Below are 17,062 nucleotides of genomic sequence, written 5' to 3' on the forward strand. Positions count from 1 at the left end.
CCTTGGTCAAGTGGCAACGCGATGTAGCCAATAATGTGACAAGGCGCGGGTTTTGAAGAAAGAAGTGGAAGTGCATGTAAAAAAGGAATGTCGCTTGTCTTCGAAGCTTCTTAACTCTTGTTACTTCGTGTGTTCTGGCTGTGACTAGTGCAGAGTGACTTTTCGACGAACTGTGCTAGTCTTTGGCTTGTTTCAATGTTTGAGTAGGCTACGTTCCATCCGTGCACATGGGTCAAGTAAGAAATCCAATCATACACGGTCTGTCGGGCTTGCTGGCTGAATCATGCCCTCGCTCACAGGGCTGAATCATGCCATCAAGCCCTCCAGACCGTGAATGATTATAATTTTCATTTTGAAAGGATCGGGAGAACTTCAAAGTCAAAAGATCAGTCGGGGAAGTAAGCTCCCTGGAAAGAGAGAAAAATGCCGGGCCCACCAGGACTCGAACCCAGGGCCAACTTGCTTGTCATGAGCAAATCGTATTCGAATGATTTTTTGTTGGGAGTTTGCCATTGAATTTTCAGAGGAACTGTCACGTAAAGATTCTTAGTCTTGTCTTGTAATGACTAAAAACTGTGCTGTATGCAAGGTTGCAGTGCTGCACATGTGACTCTGAAAGGAAAGACAAGGGGAGCTTGTCACCGGCGTCTTTAGCCGATTCATCGTTATCACAAGACTTACCTTCACCTACAGTAGTTGCGGTTCTTCTTGGCTTGGGTTGGTTTTGTGATCGTGGACCGAAAGATGACATGGTGCTGCTTTCGCCTTTTAAAAGCTAACTGATGGCGCTGTTTTCGCTCATTTTTGTAATGTTCCCCCCACATGAAATGGACCAAGACCTTTTACTTACATGCCAAAAAGATCCTTGTGGAAGAAGTCAAAAAGATGGTAGCTGTTCAAATAACTACTTAGCTACACATGGGTCTTTACCTTTTGGCATTCTCCTTTTGCACAACATATCCATCTTATCCACTCACCCTCACCGTTAGGCACTGCATCTGCCGCTAGGGTTTACCAGGTGTAAGCGGCCGTCGTGAGTTCCCTTCGGGAACGGACACAATAATTTACTTCTGTTTACCCATGTGCGCAGTTCTGGTGTCCAAGTTCACAAAGCATAAGTGCACCGGACATCGGAACAGCTACAGTGTAGGTCGATTGACCAGCACACGGATTGGACTACGTTTTGATGATGAATGAGTGGAGATCTAGTTTGGCGTTACAGTACACGGTACTTTGCGACAACTGTGGGCACCTTCATTTCAAATCATGAAAACTGTCACCCAAGGGAAGTAATGGCGTTGACAGTTCCTCCATTCCAAGTTCATAGTGAGATGGTTACTCTAGTATCTAGTTCTCGGATAACCTCAATCTGTGGACAGCATTCTCTGTGGTCCTTTGTGGACTCGTCAGCGCAGCAAAGGGAAAATGTGGCCGAACCTGATACATGTAGCAATGAAAAAATATTTTCCAAAGCCAGATTTAAATAAGGCCCAAAAGCACGTTACCAGAGTGCTCAAACTGACACGTCAGTGAGCTGTGCATAACGCAGGCAAACAGCAAAGGCACTATCTCGCACGAAATTGCTCACCTACTACAGTTCTGGACATGGCAACCCAGTGGATTGACCTGGGCCGGCGTCCTCAGTGCGTACAGAACGTTGTGTACAACAGTCATGTTGATCTGATGTGACCAGTGCACTGCAGTGACCAGTGCACTGCAGTGACCAGTGCACTGCAGTCACCAGTGCACTGCAGTGACCAGTGCACTGCAGTGACCAGTGCACTGCAGTGACCAGTGCACTGCAGTGCACTGGTCACTGCAGTGACCAGAGCACTGCAGTGCACTGGTCACTGCAGTGCACTGCAGGGACCAGTGCACTGCAGTGACCAGTGCACTGCAGTGACCAGTGCACTGCAGTGACCAGTGCAATGCAGTGACCAGTGCACTGCAGTGACCAGTGCACTGCAGTGACCAGTGCACTGCAGTGACCAGTGCACTGCAGTGACCAGTGCACTGCAGTGACCAGTGCACTGCAGTGACCAGTGCACTGCAGTGACCAGTGCACTGCAGTGACCAGTGCAGTGCAGTGACCAGTGCACTGCAGTGACCAGTGCAGTGCAGTGACCAGTGCACTGCAGTGCATACATCAACATGTACATGTACATGTAATGCATGTGTGTACTGCTTATCCACGGCTGAATGGCCAGCGCCCTTGGGCCGCTAGACGTGTGACCGGATTTCCATGTCCAAGATCGTATGACAGTACAAGAGCAGGAGCAAAATGCCGAATATTACGGTGTGTTGGGCTCACCAGAGTCTAAGGCGGACCTGCCTTTTCGGGTCCACCATCTGTATTTGTATTGCCATCTGCTGTATAAGCCACCATCCCATCAGATTTCGAATGTTTTGGCAACAATGGTTAAAAGGTTGAGAAACATGACCGAAGTTCTACAAAGGTTGTCTACTTTGCCGTTCGCTCAGAACTGGCAGCATGTACAATAAGAAGCTTTGCACCAGTACAATGATGGGCTGCAGTACATGAAGAGTAGCTGAACAACACCATGCATGCAGTATATTCATAGAGTGCTGTAGCGTTGGTAGTCATTCCTAGCATTCCCAGTCTTAGCCGCAGGTGTGATTTTGCAGTTTTTGTATGCATTTCAAAGTGCGGAACACCCCAGAAAATCCGGTACTCAATCTGCGGGCAGAATTGTTTTGTCCGGTGGCTTGTTTTACATGAGAATTTTCTACCCGGGTTGAAAGTCCGTACATGGGAAAATAAGTGGGTGTTCACAAGACAGTTGACTCGCGTCAAATACTGATATGCCGTCAAAAAGTCCACTTCTAGAGTCCTACATAAAAAGAAAATATTAAATTCGACGGGTTCGCGTACCGGGCAGGTCAATAACAAGGAGTCATACAACTCCAAGGTCAAGAACCACCTTTCTGCTTCCGTGGGACGCCACCACCCCATGATCAGGCGTCAGATACGGCTCCTAAACGGTGGGGGAGGATAGATGAGATCCACCAACCAGAGGCCAAAGGCCTTAATCCCATTTGCCACATCCATGTTTAACTCATGCCAGGCGACGAGTTCCCAATTAACTGTGGGTCGCAGCACGATTGGAAAAAATCCTTCCACTTCCAAGCAGGACTTGAACCTGGTACAGTACCTCTCGTTTCTCAATCATGGTATGAGACCAATCCACTGTGCCTGCCTGAGTCCTACAATGTCACGTGAAAGCATTTGCGCAAAATGTTCCTGTGCAGTGCTGTTCAAACTTGTTCCTGTGCAGTGCTGTTCAAACTTGTTCCTGTGCAGTGCTGTTCAAACTTGTTCCTGTGCAGTGCTGTTCAAACTTGTTCCTGTGCAGTGCTGTTCAAACTTGTTCCTGTGCAGTGCTGTTCAAACTTGTTCCTGTGCAGTGCTGTTCAAACTTGTTCCTGTGCAGTGCTGTTCAAACTTGTTCCTGTGCAGTGCTGTTCAAACTTGTTCCTGTGCAGTGCTGTTCAAACTTGTTCCTGTGCAGTGCTGTTCAAACTTGTTCCTGTGCAGTGCTGTTCAAACTTGTTCCTGTGCAGTGCTGTTCAAACTTGTTCCTGTGCAGTGCTGTTCAAACTTGTTCCTGTGCAGTGCTGTTCAAACTTGTTCCTGTGCAGTGCTGTTCAAACTTGTTCCTGTGCAGTGCTGTTCAAACTTGTTCCTGTGCAGTGCTGTTCAAACTTGTTCCTGTGCAGTGCTGTTCAAACTTGTTCCTGTGCAGTGCTGTTCAAACTTGTTCCGGTGCAGTGCTGTTCAAACTTGTTCCTGTGCAGTGCTGTTCAAACTTGTTCCTGTGCAGTGCTGTTCAAACTTGTTCCTGTGCAGTGCTGTTCAAACTTGTTCCTGTGCAGTGCTGTTCAAACTTGTTCCTGTGCAGTGCTGTTCAAACTTGTTCCTGTGCAGTGCTGTTCAAACTTGTTCCTGTGCAGTGCTGTTCAAACTTGGTGCAAGATACTCACAGAAGTACGGTAGTAAGATTTCTCAATGTCAACCCTCCCTGGGCCCGAGGGGATGGTTGAAATCCACCCCGTTTGAAATTTCAACCCAGATCAAGCGCCATGCGGCATGTTAACGCTACAGTCAATCTGTGGTCAGGGTGGGTTGAAATTTGACCCTGGCTGAAACGCCTCATGTAAACATAGCTTAGTGGACTCGCCAGCGCAGCACAGAAAAAAAGAGGCCAAACCGTATACTTTGGTAAATAATGTTCTGGATATTTTAGGCCTGCAAGAAAATAAAAGATCGCTCAAAACACACACACACACACATACGGTCTCCGAACTGCAATAAAAAAAATTAAAAAATTCGGCCCTGGGTATCATCAAGATTGAATCTAAAAATGCAAGAAGGTTTACTGATAAAATCTGTCTCATTGTGTGTATACCATATTTTCATGTATAAGCCGCAATTCCAACGCTCAAAATACACCCAAAAATGTGGGTTGCAGCTTATACAGCTGTATTCCGATGATCGGTAATAAATTAATAGGGTTGATGTTTGCATTTTGTGGAAAACAATTGGGGTTGCGGCTTATACTCCATTGAGACTTAGGCTGTGTTTACATGAGGCGTTTCAACCCGGGGTCAGATTTCAACCCGGGTCAGATTTCAACCCGCCATGTACACAAAATGAATGGCGCGTTTACATGACGCATTGCGCTTGACCCGGGTTGAAATTTCGCCCCGGGTTGATTTCAACCCTCCCCCCAAGCTAGGGGAGGGTTGAAATCGACCCGGGTCAAGAAAATCGTACAAACGTACTTCTGTGCGCATTTCGCGCCAGGTTTGAACAGCACTGCACAATGCACATGCAAATTTCGCCCGAACAGATTCACGTGACCATACGAAACCGTAGAAGTGGACTTTTGGTGGCATATCAGTATTTGACCCGGGTCAACTGTCTTCATGTAAACGCTCACCTATTTAGTCATTCGTACAGACTTTCAACCGGGGTGAACTCGACCCGGGTTGAAATTTCTCATGTAAACACAGCCCAATACCCCAGAAAATACGGTATGTGTGTGAGTGTTCATGAATGCATGTGCGTGCATGGTGTGTGCATGGTGTGTGCATGGTGCGTGTTTTTATGTGTGTATGTGTAGGTGGGGCAGGGGAGGGGGGGGGGGAGGGGTTGGCGCGGGTTCGCGTTCTTGTGTACGACACCCGATTCTGCTCACGACTTGAACACTGTTGGTCCCTTTGGGACCTTCTATAATCTCTGCAAGGGTATATTCTATTCTATTATAATCGTAAAGTATGTGTACTTCTGAAGTATATGACTTTGTATGTATGTGGTGGGTGTTTGTGTGGGCATGTGTGTGTGTGTAAATGCATGTGGTGGGTGAATGTGTGTATGCCGGTATGTGTGTGTGTGTGCGGATGTGTGCGTGTGTGTGTGTGTGTGTGTGTGTGTGTGTGTGTGTGTGTGTGTGTGTGTGTGTGTGTGCGTGTGTGTGTGTGTATGCCGGTATGTGTGTGTTTTCTATGTCATACCCTGTTAGGTGTTCACTTCTGACACATTCTCTCACGTGGCTACTTTCGGTTCAAGCAGTTGTCTTTCTCATCCGGTCGGCATTGCAGTATCACCCAGTGGTGCTGTGTATGTTAGTAACTATGGCAAAAACTGTATCACAATGTTCTAACTTTTGTCCTGGAGCATCTTGTTTCTTGTTCTACACTAATGTTTCTCACTGCTGTGAAACATGAACAGGACCAGTATTAGCAGTTTGTTTGCTCAGGCTTAACTATAGTTTTTCAGTTTTTTTGTGTGACACATCGAGTATGAATAACGTTGCCCGTAGCTAACATGTATTGGGCAGGCCAACAGTAGATCCAGCCAAGTCATGACCGACTGGACCAGTTCCAACATGCCTGATTAAGATGGTGAACATTATGAGCATTGCCAATATTTTTGCTGTTTCTCATACTTGCGTGCTTGAATGCGTGCTTGCATATGTGTGTATATGTGTGTGTGCATTTGTTTGTGTGTGTATGTGTGTGTCAGTGTGTGTGTGGGTGTGGGTGTGTGTGTGTGTGTGTGTGTGTGTGTGTGTGTGCATGTTTGTGTATGCGTTTGTGTATGCATGCATTTGCTTATGAACTCCTGCACTGAGTTGTATATATACATTGTATTTGGATCACTCTCATTGTTACAATCCTATTCTCGATGTGCAGAGGATGATTCTATTGATTGTGTTGGCTGGGTGCTCTTTTTCCTTTCTCTGAAAATCCATTGCATTTCAGCAAAATGTCTCGCTGCTAAGTGTCGCAATACATCATAAAGTTTATTAAAGTCACTTTTGGATACAATGAAGAATGTGCACAATGTCTGAGGTGCTGTTTTCTTTCTATCGTGTTTTGTGGTGCTTAGTGCTAATATCTATATTTTAGAATTGTTTCAAAATGTTTTAAATCCTGCTGCTCACCCTTTGTTTGTTTGAAGAGATGGAGTATTGATAGTTGTCTGATGATTGCCTATGGAGTATGGACATGAAACTCTTACTTCGAAGTAGTTACAATGATGATGCGTGGTGCTCTGTGTTTCATGACCAGTCTTAGCTATAACCAACAATGTTACAGCCTTGTGCATGGCACTTAGAGTAATACCAACAATGCTACAGCCGTGTGAATGGCACTCAGAGTAATAGCAACAATGTTACAGCCACGTCACGTAGTACGTGGAGATGGTCGGTCTGATCGGACATCATCATCGCCATGACAATTCCACCGTAAAACTATAAAATGATTGAAACCGTTCTAATGGCACGGCTGTTAGCTGCACTTGGATCGCGGCAACTTAGTTTTCTGCACGTGAACCATGAAAAATCAATGCATGCTCATGCATGTTCATGCATAACCACTCAGCTGGCCTGCTCGCCCACGCATTTGACAGGTAACAATTCCATCAAATTTGAGATATCGCTACGTTCTAAGTCTCAAAACAGTTCTAAAGTCACCAAACCACGCTGGTAATCGATGGCTATTCAATGTTAACATCTTCAGGAAGACTTCAGCCGTTTCCCGAGAGTTTGGGCATCGTTGCCATTATTTTTCACGGTGTTCTTCTTCCTCCTGTCTGGAGCTGCAATTGCATCTTGGAATTATTCGAAAGGTATTTCGTGCGGGCTGTGGGGGGTTCCAACAGGCATAAACTGACATCGCTATAGGATAACTGGTAACTTTCACCCTTCAAGGAGGTAGAGCAATGAGAATTTTTTTTGTGGCGGTCGTCCAATTTTTGTGGCGGTCGTGGCTGTATTTGTGCACTTCCAAGGCTTTCATTCTGCCTGATACTACTCTCTACTGTATGGGAATCGTTGTTTAGGCACATGTAGCTGTCTTATTCGGTAGATCTGCTGTTTTCAATCACTTGGGACACTTTGTCTAGCCTATTTGTCTTTCGTTCGTGCCATCTATCAGTTTTGTGGGGTGCCTTGACCTGTATTTGTGACGTTCTCGAGTAAAGACCCTAATTCTTGACTGGAGTCACGTCTTGAATTGAATTTGCTGGGCGAGCCCTCGTTCACGCAGTTGTCCTTATCGTAATAGTCAATATCTGCTTGCTGGACGGACTAGCGGCTAGAACAGGGATGACCAAAATGGTCCAAGTGTGTACTAGTACACGATTATTGTTTCCATCATCGTGAAACGAGCGTTGTGGAATTGCAGTCGTCTGCCTTTGGCACTGAGGACACGGAGGAGAGTTGATTGTTACTTCTGCTCAGCAATGAAGCGATCATCAGCTCTCTTTGTTCTAATTATTGAGAGGACATACCGGCATCGCAATCAAGTAAAGATTAGGCAAACCTCGCCAACCTCCAAAGAGAGTCGAAGATATTTTCTCCAAATGCAAAGACGATCTTTGTGAGTTTGACTTGCATTTGCGTGCATACATGAGCAAGTCACGGACCACGGCACGTGCGCGGTTACCATGCCATCTCGAACCGACGCCATCTTTCTAAGTTGCCGCTTCTTGACAGCCGTGATGGGACACTTCGACTAATCTCTTTCTAAAATTTGTTTGAACAGTTGATGAAGACAATTCGAACGCGCCCTAAGAGTAATAGCAACAATGCTACAGCCGTGTGAATGACACTTTGAGTAATAGCAACAATGTTACAGCCGTGTGAATGACACTTTGAGTAATAGCAACAATGCTACAGCCGTGTGAATGACACTTTGAGTAATAGCAACAATGCTACAGCCGTGTGAATGGCACTTAGAGTAATAGCAACGATGCTACAGCCGTGTGAATGGCACTTACAGCAATAGCAACAATGCTACAGCCGTTTGAATGGAATTTAGAGTAAAAGCAACAATGTTACAACCGTGTGAATGGCACTTATAATACTAGCAGCAATGCTGCAGCCGTATGAATGACACTTAGAGTAATAGCAACAATGCTACAGCCGTGTGAATGGCACTTAGAGTAATAGCAACAATGCTACAGCCGCGTGAATGGCCCTCAGATTAATAGCAACAATGTTACAGCCGTGTGAATGACACTTAGAGTAATAGCAACAATGCTACAGCCGTGTGAATGGCACTTAGAGTAATAGCAACAATGCTACAGCCGCGTGAATGGCCCTCAGATTAATAGCAACAATGTTACAGCCGTGTGAATGACACTTAGAGTAATAGCAACAATGCTACAGCCGTGTGAATGACACTTAGAGTAATAGCAACAATGCTACAGCCGTGTGAATGGCACTTAGAGTAATAGCAACAATGCTACAGCCGCGTGAATGGCCCTCAGAGTAATAGCAACAATGCTACAGCCGTGTGAATGACACTTAGAGTAATAGCAACAATGCTACAGCCGTGTGAATGACACTTAGAGTAATAGCAACAATGTTACAGCCGTGTGAATGGCACTTAGAGTAATAGCAACAATGCTACAGCCATGTGAATGACACTTAGAGTGATAGCAACAATGCTACAGCCGTGTGAATGATACTTAGAGTAATAGCAACAATGTTACAGCCGTGTGAATGACACTTAGAGTAATAGCAACAATGCTACAGCCGTGTGAATGGCACTTAGAGTAATAGCAACAATGCTACAGCCGTGTGCATGGCACTTAGAGTGGTAGCAACAATGCTTCAGCCTTGTGCATGGCACTTAGAGTGATAGCAACAATGCTACAGCCGTGGCGCCTCGAGTAATGCTGATTTTAGAGACTCGAATGCCTTCTGTCTAGCAGCGCTCCATTCAAAGCGTGAATTTTTTCCGGTGATTTATTCTAATGGACGAGAGATGGTCGAGTGTCGATCTATGAACCTTCGGAAATAGTTTGCAAAGCCAAGAAACTTCCTCACATCAGTTAATGACGACGGAGTTGGCCATGTTTCCACAGCACATATTTTCTTGGGATCAGGGGAAATTGATATGCCGTTGATTTTATGCCCCAAGAAGAGAACTTCTCTCAAGCCGAATTCGCATCTAGACTGTTTGCAATACAGCTCACTATTTCTACTGAAGTAAGTGTTTCTAGAACTGTTTGAAGATGTTGCTGATGATCTTCCCAGGTCTTGCTGAAAACTAGAATGTCATCCAAGAATACTACAACGAATTTTCGGAGATGCGGTTGCAGAATAGAGTTCATGAGTGACTGAAAGGTGGCCGGGGCATTAGTCAGCCCGAATCCCATGACTCTAAATTGGAAGTGGCCGAACGGCGTATTAATGCCTGTCTTAGAAACATCCGAGTCTTGAATTCTGATTTGATTGTACTCCGACCGCAAGTCCAACTTGGAGAAATATGCACTGCCCTGGATCGTGTCGAATAAGTCATCAATATTAGGAAGACAAGCTTTGTTTTTGATCGTAATTCTATTCAATTCTCGCCAATCGCACACCATTCTCAGAGTACCATCCGACTTCTTCACAAAAAACACAGGTGCACCGTATGGCGACTTACTTGGCTCAATGAATCCCTTCTCAAGTAATTCTGACAGCTGTGACTGGAGCTCGTCCATCTCTGGTTTCGGCAAGCGGTAGGCGGGTCGAGACGGTGGTCTGGCTGCATCTTCTATCTGGATTTCATGGTTGACTGGTCTCTTCGGTGGAAGCTCATTCGGCAGCTCGTCTGGAAATAAATCCTGGTACCTCTTGAGCAGGTTCTGGATGTCCTGTTGCTCTGATTCCTGGAGTTGTGGCCCGGAACGATTCTCCTCGTTTGCAGCAGTGACCCATGCAAGAAACCCATCGGCTCCACTCCTCAGGGCATGACGTAATAGCAACAGTGCTACAGCCGTGTGAATGGGACTTAGAGCAATAGCAACAATGCTCCAGCCGTGTGAATGGCACTTAGAGTAATAGCAACAATGTTACAGCCGTGTGAGTGGCACTTTGAGTAATAGCAACAATGTTACAGCCGTGTGAATGGCACTTAGAGTAATACCAACAATGCTCCAGCTGTGTGAATGACACTTAGAGTAATAGCAACAATGTTACAGCCGTGTGGATTGCACTTAGGTTAATAGCAACAATGCTACAGCCGTGTGAATGGCACTTACAGCAATAGCAACAATGCTACAGCCGTTTGAATGGCATTTAGAGTAAAGCAACAATGTTACAACCGTGTGAATGGCACTTATAATACTAGCAGCAATGCTGCAGCCGTATGAATGACACTTAGAGTAATAGCAACAATGCTACAGCCGTGTGAATGACACTTAGAGTAATAGCAACAATGCTACAGCCGTGTGAATGGCACTTAGAGTAATAGCAACAATGCTACAGCCGTGTGAATGGCCCTTAGATTAATAGCAACAATGTTACAGCCATGTGAATGACACTTAGAGTAATAGCAACAATGCTACAGCCGTGTGAATGACACTTAGAGTAATAGCAACAATGCTACAGCCGTGTGAATGGTACTTAGAGTAATAGCAACAATGTTACAGCCGGTCGAATGGCACTTAGCGTAATAGCAACAATGCTACAGGCGTGTGATTGGCAATTAGAGTAATACCAACAATTCTACAGCCGTGTGAATGATACTTAGAGTAATAGCAACAATGTTACAGCCGTGTGAATGGCACTTAGAGTAATAGCAACAATGCTACAGCCGTGTGAATGGCACTTAGAGTAATAGCAATAATGCTCCAGCCGTGTAAATGACACTTAGAGTAATAGCAACAATGCTACAGCCGTGTGAATGGCACTTAGAAAGATAGCAACAATGCTACAGCCTTGCGAATGACACTAAGAGTAATATCAACAATGCTCAAGCCGTGTGAATGGCATTTAGAGTAATGGCAACAATGTAACAGCCTTGTGAATGACACTTAGAGTAATAGCAACAATGCTACAGCCGTGTGAATGGCACTTAGAGTAATAGCAACAATGCTTCAGCCGTGTGAATGGCACTTGGAGTAATAGCAACAATGCTACAGCCGGGTGAATGGCACTTAGAGTAATAGCAACAATGCTACAGCCGTGTGAATGGCACTTGGAGTAATAGCAACAATGGTACAGCCGTGTGAATGGCACTTAGAGTAATGGCAACAATGCTACAGCCGTGTCAATGTCACTAAGAGCAATAGCAACAATGTTACAGCCGAGTGAACGGCACTTAGAGTAATAGCAACAAGGTTAGAGCCGTGTGAATGGCACTTAGAGTAATAGCAACAATGTTACAGCTGTGTGAATCGCACTTAGAGTAATAACAACAATGCTACAGCCGTGTGAATTGCACTTAGAGTAAAAGCAACAATGCTACAGCCGTGTGAATGGCACTTAGAGTAAAAGCAACAATGTTACAGCCATGCGAATCACACTTAGAGTAATAGCAACAATGCTACAGCCGTGTGAATGGCACTTAGAGTAATAGAAACAATGTTTCAGCCTTGTGAATGGCACTTAGAGTAATAGCAACAATGCTATAGCCGTGTGAATGGCACTTAGAGTAATAGCAACAATGCTACAGCCATGTGAATGGCACTTAGAGTAATAGCAACAATGCTACAGCCGTGTGAATGGCACTTAGAGTAATAGCAACAATGCTACAGCCATGTGAATGGCACTTAGAGTAATAGCAACAATGCTACAGCCGTGTGAATGGCACTTTGAGTAACAGTAAGGAGTAGTAAGAACAGAATAGAGCAATTGCGAAAGACACCAGTTGCCAGCAGACTGAGTAACGAAAGTCTGAAACGCCAGCAAGGAGCCTGCAAAAACCCAATCCACACATGACGTCACATGCACATGCGCGGGGCACACATAGAACACACGAATACTTGAATGCGGTACACGTGACTCTCTGTGTGTTTTTGTGTGAGGGAGATAGTATTGTGTGGTTGTTAGATGGTGATATGGTGAAACAGCGAGGCAGTGAGATGGTGATATGGTGAAACAGCGAGGCAGTGAGATGGTGATATGGTGAAACAGCGAGGCAGTGAGATGGTGATATGGTGAAACAGCGAGGCAGGAGATGGTGATATGGTGAAACTGCGAGGCAGTGAGATGGTGATATGGTGAAACAGCGAGGCAGTGAGATGGTGATATGGTGAAACAGCGAGGCAGTGAGATGGTGATATGGAGAAACAGCGATGCAGTGAGATGGTGATATGGAGAAACAGCGAGGCAGTGAGATGGTGATATGGTGAAACAGCGAGGCAGTGAGATGTTGATATGGTGAAACAGCGAGGCAGTGAGATGGTGATATGGTGAAACAGTGAGGCAGTGAGATGGTGATATGGTGAAACAGCGAGGCAGTGAGATGGTGATATGGTGAAACAGTGAGGCAGTGAGATGGTGATATGGTGAAACAGCGAGGCAGTGAGATGGTGATATGGTGAAACAGCGAGGCAGTGAGATGGTGATATGGTGAAACAGCAAGGCAGTGAGATAGTGATATGGTGAAACAGCGAGGCAGTGAGATGGTGATATGGTGAAACAGCGAGACAGTGAGATGGTGATATGGTGAAACAGCGAGGCAGTGAGATGGTGATATGGTGAAACAGCGAGGCAATGAGATGGTGATATGGTGAAACAGCGAGGCAGTGAGATGGTGATATGGTGAAACAGCGAGGCAGTGAGATGGTGATATGGTGAAACAGTGAGGCAGTGAGATGGTGATATGGTGAAACAGCGAGGCAGTGAGATGGTGATAGGGTGAAACAGCGAGGCAGTGAGATGGTGATATGGTGAAACAGCGAGGCAGTGAGATGGTGATATGGTGAAACAGCGAGGCAGGAGATGGTGATATGGTGAAACTGCGAGGCAGTGAGATGGTGATATGGTGAAACAGCGAGGCAGTGAGATGGTGATATGGTGAAACAGCGAGGCAGTGAGATGGTGATATGGAGAAACAGCGATGCAGTGAGATGGTGATATGGAGAAACAGCGAGGCAGTGAGATGGTGATATGGTGAAACAGCGAGGCAGTGAGATGTTGATATGGTGAAACAGCGAGGCAGTGAGATGGTGATATGGTGAAACAGTGAGGCAGTGAGATGGTGATATGGTGAAACAGCGAGGCAGTGAGATGGTGATATGGTGAAACAGTGAGGCAGTGAGATGGTGATATGGTGAAACAGCGAGGCAGTGAGATGGTGATATGGTGAAACAGCGAGGCAGTGAGATGGTGATATGGTGAAACAGCAAGGCAGTGAGATAGTGATATGGTGAAACAGCGAGGCAGTGAGATGGTGATATGGTGAAACAGCGAGACAGTGAGATGGTGATATGGTGAAACAGCGAGGCAGTGAGATGGTGATATGGTGAAACAGCGAGGCAATGAGATGGTGATATGGTGAAACAGCGAGGCAGTGAGATGGTGATATGGTGAAACAGCGAGGCAGTGAGATGGTGATATGGTGAAACAGTGAGGCAGTGAGATGGTGATATGGTGAAACAGCGAGGCAGTGAGATGGTGATAGGGTGAAACAGCGAGGCAGTGAGATGGTGATATGGTGAAACAGCGAGGCAGTGAGATAGTGATATGGTGAAACAGCGAGGCAGTGAGATGGAGATATGGTGAAACAGCGAGGCAGTGAGATGGTGATATGGTGAAACAGCGAGGTAGTGAGATGGTGATATGGTGAAACAGCGAGGCAGTGAGATGGTGATATGGTGAAACAGCGAGGCACTGAGATGGTGATATGGTGAAACAGCGAGCCAGTGAGATGGTGATATGGTGAAACAGTGAGGCAGTGAGATGGTGATATGGTGAAACAGCGAGCCAGTGAGATGGTGATATGGTGAAACAGTGAGGCAGTGAGATGGTGATATGGTGAAACAGCGAGGCAGTGAGATGGTGATAATTATGGTGAAACAGCGAGGCAGTGAGATGGTGATATGGTGAAACAGCGAGGCAGTGATATGGTGATATGGTGAAACAGTGAGGCAGTGAGATGGTGATATGGTGAAACAGCGAGGCAGTGAGATGGTGATATGGTGAAACAGCGAGGCAGTGAGATGGTGATATGGTGAAACAGCGAGGCAGTGAGATGGTGATATGGTGAAACCGCGAGGCAGTGAGATGGTGATATGGTGAAACAGCGAGGCAGTGAGATGGTGATATGGTGAAACAGCGAGGCAGTGAGATGGTGATATGGTGAAACAGCGAGGCAGTGAGATGGGGATATGGAGAAACAGCGAGGCAGTGAGATGGTGATATGGTGAAACAGCGAGGCAGTGAGATGGTGATATGGTGAAACAGCGAGGCAGTGAGATGGTGATATGGTGAAACAGCGAGGCAGTGAGATGGTGATATGGTGAAACAGTGAGGCAGTGAGATGGTGATATGGTGAAACAGCGAGGCAGTGAGATGGTGATATGGTGAAACAGTGAGGCAGTGAGATGGTGATATGGTGAAACAGCGAGGCAGTGAGATGGTGATATGGTGAAACAGCGAGGCAGTGAGATGGTGATATGGTGAAACAGTGAGGCAGTGAAATGGTGATATGGTGAAACAGCGAGGCAGTGAGATGGTGATATGGTGAAACAGCGAGGCAGTGAGATGGTGATATGGTGAAACAGCGAGGCAGTGAGATAATGATATGGTGAAACAGCAAGGCAATGAGATGGTGATATGGTGAAACAGCGAGGCAGTGAGATGGTGATATGGTGAAACAGCGAGGCAGTGAGATGGTGATATGATGAAACAGCGAGGCAGTGAGGTGGTGATATGGTGAACCAGCGAGGCAGTGAGATGGTGATATGGTGAAACAGCGAGGCAATGAGATGGTGAATGGCACTTAAAGTGAATGGCACTTAGAGTAATAGCAACAATGTTACAGCCGTGTGAAAGGCACTTAGAGTAATAGCAACAATGTTAGAGCCGTGTGGATGGCACTTAGAGTAATAGCTACAATGCTACAGCCGTGTGAATGACACTTAGAGTAATAGCAACAATGCTACAGCCGTGTCAATGGCACTCAGAGTAATAGCAACAATGCTACAGCCGTGTGAATGACACTTAGAGTAATAGCAACAATGTTACAGCCGTGTGAATGGTACTTAGAGTAATAGCAACAATGCTACAGCCGTGTGAATGATACTTCGAGTAATAGCAACAATGCTACAGCCGTGTGGATGGCACTTAGAGTAATAGCAACAATGCTACAGCCGTGTGAATGATACTTAGAGTAATAGCAACAATGCTACAGCCGTGTGAATGACACTTAGAGTAATAGCAACAATGCTACAGCCGTGTGAATGGCACTTAGAGTAATAGCAACAATGCTACAGCCGTGTGAATGACACTTAGAGTAATAGCAACAATGTTACAGCCGTGTGAATGGCACTTAGAGTAATAGCAACAATGCTACAGCCATGTGAATGACACTTAGAGTAATAGCAACAATGCTACAGCCGTGTGGATGGCACTTAGAGTAATAGCAACAATGCTACAGCCGTGTGAATGATACTTAGAGTAATAGCAACAATGCTACAGCCGTGTGAATGGCACTTAGAGTAATAGCAACAATGCTACAGCCGTGTGAATGGCGCTTAGAGTAATAGCAACAATGCTACAGCCGTGTGAATAATACTTAGAGTAATAGCAACAATGCTACGGCCGTGTGAATGGCACTTAGAGTGATAGCAACAATGCTACAGCCGTGTGAATGGCACTTAGAGTTACAGCAACAATGCTACTGCAATGTGAATGGCACTAAGAGTAATAGGAACAATGCTACAGCCGTGTGAATGGCAATTAGAGTAATAGCAACAATGTCACAGCGGAGGGAATTGCAGTTAGAGTAATAGCAACAATGCTACAGTCGTGTGAATGGCACTTAGAGTAATAGCAACAATGCTACAGCCGTGTGAATGGCACTTAGAGTAATAGCAACAATGTTTAAAGCCGTGTAAATGGCACTTAGAGTAATTGCAACAATGCTACAGTCGTGTGAATGGCACTTAGAGTAATAGCAACAATGCTACAGCCGTGTGAATGGCACTTAGAGTAATAGCTACAATGTTTAAAGCCGTGTGAATGGCACTTAGAGTAATAGCAACAATGTTACAGCCGTGTGAAAGGCACTTAGAGTAATAGCAACAATGTTAGAGCCGTGTGGATGGCACTTAGAGTAATAGCTACAATGCTACAGCCGTGTGAATGGCACATAGAGTAATAGCAACAATGTTTAAAGCCGTGAACATCTATCGAATGAAGATATTGGGCAATTTCGATTTCATGGTCCTCAGATTCATGCAAGGTAATAGGCTACATCCATTCTAGTACTTCCTTGGCCGCCAGACCGCGATGGCTCTCTGGGGCAATTTGCAGGAAAATGAAAGGGAATGAGCAGTATCAAGGACATTAGCTGAAGAGTGTTTGTGTAATCTGTGCCCCAATATTTACCCGCCCCAAATTCGCGATTCTCGCCTGACGGTTGTATGGTGATTATATATTTCGTCCTGTATTCAGCGATTTTCCTGCCCATGCACATTTCTTTTGTCTGGTTGGCATACGAGCAACTCAATATGGCCGACACCTTCGATATGTGTTTATATTGTTTCCATCCACCTGCAATATTGGCTTTTGTTAGTGCAGGTGTCAAATGACAC

At 45.6% G+C, this 17,062-nt stretch overlaps 1 long non-coding RNA gene across 1 annotated transcript in view; it reads left to right on the forward strand.

Moving 5' to 3' along the window:
• Window positions 1–6,568, forward strand: part of LOC135812425 (uncharacterized) — a 54,105-nt gene extending 47,537 nt beyond the window's left edge. Inside the window, exon 3 of the long non-coding RNA XR_010552794.1 lies at window positions 5,544–6,568. This is a non-coding gene — a long non-coding RNA (uncharacterized LOC135812425). The remainder of the gene's footprint in view (window positions 1–5,543) is intronic.
• The last annotated feature ends 10,494 nt before the right edge of the window (window positions 6,569–17,062 follow it).

Source organism: Sycon ciliatum, chromosome 3, assembly GCF_964019385.1.
Source record: "Sycon ciliatum chromosome 3, ocSycCili1.1, whole genome shotgun sequence".
NCBI lineage: Eukaryota > Metazoa > Porifera > Calcarea > Leucosolenida > Sycettidae > Sycon > Sycon ciliatum.